This window comes from Phascolarctos cinereus, unplaced genomic scaffold (assembly GCF_003287225.1).
Source record: "Phascolarctos cinereus isolate Bilbo 61053 unplaced genomic scaffold, phaCin_HiC Scaffold_9;HRSCAF=440, whole genome shotgun sequence".
Lineage (NCBI taxonomy): Eukaryota > Metazoa > Chordata > Mammalia > Diprotodontia > Phascolarctidae > Phascolarctos > Phascolarctos cinereus.
The window spans coordinates 245,928,665-245,936,121 of record NW_027556402.1 but is presented as its reverse complement, the minus strand read 5'-3'; the positions used below and the strand labels follow the sequence as shown (position 1 = coordinate 245,936,121).

The 7,457-nt window shown below is 33.6% G+C and overlaps 1 pseudogene; it reads right to left on the bottom strand.

Moving 5' to 3' along the window:
* Positions 1–6,206: 6,206 nt before the first annotated feature.
* On the bottom strand, positions 6,207–7,151 carry LOC110223979 (olfactory receptor 4A15-like; annotated as a pseudogene).
* Between the last annotated feature and the right edge of the window lie 306 nt (positions 7,152–7,457).

Sequence of the window (7,457 nt, the reverse complement as noted above, 5' to 3'; positions counted from 1 at the left end):
GGAATTGCGGGTGGCTAGTAATCCTTTTCTTGTGCCAAATCTTAGAGCAGATTTCCTACCACTGTCTTATAGTCTGTTTGAATATTCCCAAGTTATGTGATCATTTACACTTGAATACTTAGAGAAACAGAGCAAGAGCTTATGTGTATAGGTTTGCATTCAATCGTGTCTGTATGTCATGTACAAGAATCAAGCATCTCATAGAATAGTGGAACTAGAAGGCACTGACCTAAGAAACCCATATTGTCCCCAGCTGCAAAATTATAGAAGAGGAAATTAAAACTCATGAAGTTGAATTTACTTTAAAAAAAATCACATAATTAATGATTATCATGTGTAGAATTTGAACCCAAATCTTCTGATTCTAAAGTTGGCATTCTTTCCACTATACTATTCTTGATTTCAAACATTTCAACTAGCCCCATAGACATTTGAGCATTTGTTCACTCATTTCAGTTGTGTCCAACTCTCTGTGGCCCCATTTTGGAGTTTTCTTGGCAAAGATATTGGAGTGCACTCATTTGCCATTTCTTTCACCAGCTCTTTTTACAGAAGAAGAAATAAGGAAAACAGGGTTAAGTGACTTGCCCATGGTTACACACCTAGTAAGTGTCTGAGGCTAGATTTGAAACCATGAGGAGGAGTCTTCTTGAATCTAGGTCCAGTGCTCCATCCATTAAGACACCTAACTGGCCACATGCAGCAGAGCAAATGAATCAAATCCAAAAGCCTGTGGCTAGCCCAAGGTTTCCTCCTCTAAGGCTATATTTATTAGCCAAACCACACCTTCCCCTTTCCCTCACCCTTAGAACTTTTTTTTCCCTCTCTATAAGATGCTAAAGATTTTACTTTAAGAGACAACTTGGGTCAAGTGAAGACATGGAAGAAAGGTTTTTTGTTTTACTTTATGGAGATGATGATGATGATAAAGATTATAATGATGGCGATGATTTTGGTGAATTTTTGTTGTTAAAAAACTCATTTAAGTAGGCATTGGAGTCTTAAAGATGAAACGTGATAGAAAGTTACTCACCATGAGAAAAGAAATATGACAGAGCAGGCCAAAAGGCTAAGATTTAGAGTTGAATCTGGCTGAAAGGATAGATATCAGGAAGTAAATAAGACAAACAACTATATTATGGAATTACTAACATTTACAATTGCAAACTAAAACACTTAGCAAATGACTTTGGAGGAAAGAAAGGAGAAGTTGCAAGCTTCCATAGTAAACAGGGGCCTGATCCCTTTTCCTCTTTCCCAAAGATGGTTTATCTCTTCATATGTAACAAAGAATCTCCAAGCCCATTCAACATATTCTTTTCTGGGAAATGTTTTCCATGTCAACCAGGCATGAACTCTCCATCAGGCATAGAGTTTCTGCTGGGCAGTGCTCTACTATTTTCATCATCTCTCCTTTGAGATACTCTGCTTATCTATGGTTGTCATTAGGCATTGCTCTCTTTGACACAAGATTGTACAGTTCTTCTCTCCTCTGGCAAAAGGGTTACCTTCAAGCTATTTCAGAAACCACCTTTAGGGTGCATGGACAAGAACACTTCTCCCTGATGAGGAAAATCTGAAAGTGTTTTAATCAGTCAGATTATAAACCACAAGATCTAGGTAAGGCAATTGCAAAATCAAAAGAACAAGAAAGTAAAAAAAAAATGTGAGGAGGAGGAAAGAAAAATAAAAGAAAATGAGAAAGGAGTGAAGGGAAAAAAAGTAAGCAAAGGGAAATGATTCAGAAAACATATTATAAAGTGAATATTAAATGAATATCTCCCAAAACACATTCATTATGGAAAAATAGCATTATATACAGATATTTTCTACCACATACCTCTTTCCAAGTTTGTAATACATGGGCATATATGTATGTGTGTACATACATATTCCATAGGTAGATAGAGAGATAGATAGATAGAGATTGAAAGATTGAAAATATCTTTTTTCTCTACAATTATAGCTGTATACCATATTTATTAACTTTTGCTATACTTATATCTATCTCTCTATTTGTCTCTCTGTTTCTTTTCATCTGCTCCTCTTTCTATTTTCTATTTATCTACCTATATCACACATGTAATTCATCCTCCTATAGGAAGTGGTATTTAGCCTGAGATTTGAATAGAGCTATGAATTCTAAGAGATCAACCTTAGGGGGCTATTAGTCTAAGAACTGGGGAATTTTTATGTTATAGCATTGAGATGAGAGATGTCATGCCATCTAAAGAGAATCAGTTGGCCAAGTTGACTGAAACGTGGAGCATTTACTACATTTGGCCTAAAAAAATTCAACTGGATAGGATGGATGCATAATGAATGAATAATAAATCATTTAATAAGCACTTATTATATATTGGAAACCAAAATGGGCAACAGAAGCAGAAGTGTAAAGAGTAATATAATCCTTGTCTTAAAAGAGCTTATGTCCTAACAGGAGAAGACACCATAATGGGAAAAGTTATGGCCAGGCAGAGATGTTTGGGGATGGGATGTCACAAAGAAATTATGTGGAATCATAGGGAAATGATTGTAATGATACTGCCAACAAGGTTAGTGGCATTATGATTTCTGATCTCAGAGCTAGAAGGAGAAATTATCTAGGAATAAGGGAGAAAGGAAGATTACGCATATGACAATATGTCATGAATATAGCTTGATGGGAGTGTGATTGGTGTGGGTTGGACTAAAAGTGGCTAGACAAATGTGAATATGGGTAAATCTGGGAATTTAAGTAAACTGTAAGGTCAAGATATGTCAGAAGGATGATGTGCAAGTAAAAGAAATGAATCCATTCACAGAACCATAGAACCCACAAAGGTATTATGTAACACACACATTTATACACACATATACAATCTCAATATATGTGTGCATTATGTACATATAAAACATACATACATGTACATTGAAATTGAACAGTGTTAAAGCAGAGACCATTATCCCATATCGTTTATCGTTTATCAATTCATCAATCAATAGATAGGGATAAAGATAGAAATGATAAAAAGTGAGATCCCGAACCAGAACTTAAGATTAGTGATGAGTTAGAACCAAATTGAAGATAGAGAAGAACGAGCTAAATGTCATTAGTAAGTTTCACAGTGCTTTTAACTATCCTAAAGTTTTTTTCTGTCCAATAAGACTAATACTTTAATATTAATATCTGTCATATAATTCTGCAGGACTATGAATGTTGGAAAAACACCACATGAAAAGAATCAAGGAGGAAGGTTGTCCAAACAGAAATGGAAAGATGCATGGTGGGTGCAGCATGTTACAAATCTGAATTTCATCTGATAAGGGAATACATGCAAACAGAAACAAAGACACCTGTAACAGGAAAAAAGAGGTTGACTATCCATGAAACAAGGACAATAGATATAATTCCCAATGATGACATGAATAAAGCCACCATATTGAAAAATGACAGTAAAGTCTCCGTAATTTTGAATTGATCATGTATGAATTATTTACAAAAGACCTGAAAAATAATAATACAAGATAGTGTTGTGATTGGAAGGATTTTTCTTTGAAGATAAGAAAATTTTATAAAACAACAAAATTATTATTATATTATTAGTTATTATTACTATTATTTAGTATTGGCAATTTAAAAATAGCATTTAACTTACTAAAGTTCAGATCACGCATAGCTTTTATTTATGCATATCCTTTAATATACATATATGTCTATACCGATATTGTTATCTATATGCCACATTTTCCTCAAAAGACATTCACTATTCAAAACATAATATCTTTCATATAGATGTTATAGAACATTATAGCACCTGATGTTAATCTGTTGTAAAATCACATAGGTCAACATTATACATGAAGCTAGTTGATCTATATATACAACTTATAGCATCATTATTTTCATTCAGTAAAGATTACATACATATTTACATGTGAATATTCACTCTATCATCTATTATGTTTATCTCTCCATCAGTTCTTTCCCAAAATACATGCTAATCTTCCAGAAACAAATCATACAAATAGTAAATCCTTTTGATTGAATCCATCCCCATTTGAACAATATCATTCACAGTATGTCTTTTGGTTCAACAGAGCTATTTTTCATTAAGCATGGCCCCTATTCAAACTAAACAGACAATTTCCTGAAAAATCATGATGTGCTTAAAGAAATTATTTCAGCAAAATAATCCTAGGGGAAAGGTACCAGGCAAGGAATATATCACAATTGATAAGAAAGAAAGTGACTTCCTTCTATACTTACTGAGGAACCACTCTTTTTGGCCTCAAGAAAACAAAATCTGAGAGTTAAATAGCCTTCTCTTATGTAACTACATCACTACTTGATTAGTGTTATCACTGCCTTGCCATTAAGCAAAGTGATATGTGAATATAACTAATATTATACTCATTACCACCACCACCACCACCATCACCATCATCATCTAATCAAGTCCCAGGTCTTATTATACATTGCTGGTGCAGCAGAGAAAAACAACAAAAGATGACAATTCTAGGTCTTGGGGTATCTAGACTTTGTATTCAATGAAGATCATTGAAGGTCATTATGGAAATAGTAAAGTACATCACAGGACACTTTCAAAAAGTAGCACCTATCAAATACCTATTTAGAACTCTTTTGGTGTCTTGAAATATGCAACAGAAACTGACAAATACACAGAGTACAAATTGAGATCTCAACATTCTTGAAGGAAGTGTCTAGTGGCATGAGGTTAAATTAATTATTGAGCACAATCACTCAGATGTAATTGTGATCAACAAATTATTAACATGAAACTTCCAATAGATATTTACACTTCAAACACAAATAATGTTCAGGCAATGATGAACAGTTTTTCAAATTAGGCACCTAGCCAAAAAGATCAAAACTTTGAGGAAATACTACAACTTATATAAAATTTCTTGTTGTCTTTACTGCTTTTAGAGTTGTACTGAAGATGACTTCATTGAGATTACTATTGAGGTGGATTTGCATTCACAAATATTGTTAATCAACTAAAAAAAATCTGTTACATGAAATTACAGCTGTACCATACTCTATAGGACATCAAATATAAATTGAAGCAAACACAAACAAAAATAACCCTCATAACATCTTGTCTAGGAAAGTTTCTATTAGAATCCAAAGAAAAAATTGAATGAGGTTATTTTTATCACTCTTGATCATAATAACAATAATTATAAAGGTTAGGAGAGGTTAAATAATTCATAGAGAGTCAGAAGTGATGTAAGCCTTGTTCTTATATACTACAGCTCCAAAACTTGAATCAACAATACATAATACCTTTCTTTCTGAAAAGTTAATAAACATAAATTTATGATGTAAGTATTGGCAGCATTATTTTATATCACTATTTGAAACAATTAGAATATGTTATTTAAGTTTAAAAGTTCAAGTCATATATCTTTTTGCATGTTTATACATATATATGTATATATATATATATATATATATATATATATATATATATATATATATATATATGTATTCCAAGTTAAAAAGAAATATTCCTATATTCCCAGATTTACATCACATTTTAAGCCTTCACATGGAGTTTTAGGATGATAAATTAAATTTTACATGTGAAACTGGTTTATTTATATTTTTAAAAACCTACAGCAATAATAACAATTAGGTTTTTTTTTCCTCTTCCCTAGAATATCCACTGCCACACCACAAACACATCATGTGGCATATCGCTTCCCATCATTAAACATATTTGACCCATATTATTCACAGCATGATCTTTGCATCTTTGTTAGAAGAGTTAATTGCTCTTAAAAATGTCAGAAAGTGAATTGATATTTTCCTTATGAACCACGAGGTTCTTTTAAAAATTTTGTTTTTAGTTCCAAATTATCTCTCTCCATGCATACCCTACCCAACCCATTGAAAAGACAAGAAACGCAATGTGTTCTGTCTACATGACACGTTACCGAAAAAAAAGGAGAAAAGAAAATAAAGAGAAAACTATGCTTCAGTCAGAGTCCATCTGTCTATCTGGACATGGATAGCATTTTTCGTCAAACCATCATAGTTTAAAAGAAATAGTTCTAACAAAAACAATCAAAATGGAGTTTCTAATGTTAATCACATAAAATTTACCTTTTTTCTTTACTTATTCAGGATCTTCTTATTCCGCCTCAAAAACCAAAGTTTTAGGAATTTAAAAACATTTTATCCTTTCTTTTGTGAAACATCATTGCTTGACCAGGACATCCATTACTTTACAGCTGGACATCACTTTTCTTTTCCAAAGCTTCCTCATGGCATTTTTCATCTCTGTGTTTCTCAGGGTGTAGATCAAAGGTTCAACATAGGAGTGATGATAGTATAAAGACACTTAGAGATTTATCAATGGGGAAGGTACAGACAGGCCTACATACATGAAAATACAAGGAACAAAGAAGAAGACAACAACTGTGATGTGGGAGATGCAAGTAGAAAGGGCTTTTTGTCGACTTTCCAGACATTGTGTTTTCATAGAGTGTAGAATGACCCCATAGGAGATAAGCAATAGCAAAAAGGTAATTGTACATATTATTCCCCCATTGGCTACCACTGAGATGCCAATTATATAGGTATCTGTACAGGAAAGTTCCAATAAAGGGTACATGTCACAAGCAAAAGTGATCAATGACATTGGGTCCACAAAATGGGAGGCTAACTACAAAAGGAGCTGGAGTAATGAATGCATGAAACCTCCATCCAGGATGCCACCAAAAGCAGAACACATACCTGCCATCTCATAATGATTAAGTAATAAGGGTTTACAGATGGCTACATACGATCATAGGCCATAAAAACGAGGAGGAAAACTTCAGCCCCACCAAATAGGTGTTCAAGAAGAGCTGCACCATGCAAGCTTGGAAAGAAATGGTTGCCTTTTCATGGAGCATATCTAGGGTCATTTTAGGGACAATGACAGTGGAATAGAGTGCATCCATAAAAGACAGAAGGCAAGAAAGAAGTACATAGGGGACCTCAAGCTCTTACTTCTAATGACAGTTATGATAATCAGAATATTTCCCACCATTGTTGAAATATAGATAATTAAGAATACAGCAAATAATGTTCTTTGTACCTCAGGATTCTGAGTAAGCCCCAAGAGGATAAACTTGGTGACATTGTTCCTGTTTTCCATGTTTGTGGGTTTTTTTTTTGGGGGGGTGAGTAAGTGTTCATTTAATATAGTACCAGACTTGTAGTTAGCAGAGGTTTGAGTTCAGTTCTCACATCTGCCCCTTTTAATGGACAATCTGATTAATTTTTATGGCATCAGTTTCCTCACCTGAATACTGGTCAAAATAGTGAAACATGACGTACTTCAAAGAGCTTTTGCAGGGAAGAGGGCAAAGAAGAAATGACGGACAGTCTATTTGCAAATTTTAATCTCATGTTTAAAGGTTGGTAATTCTTCTGTAGTTTTAGCAATCAAAATTTTACCTAT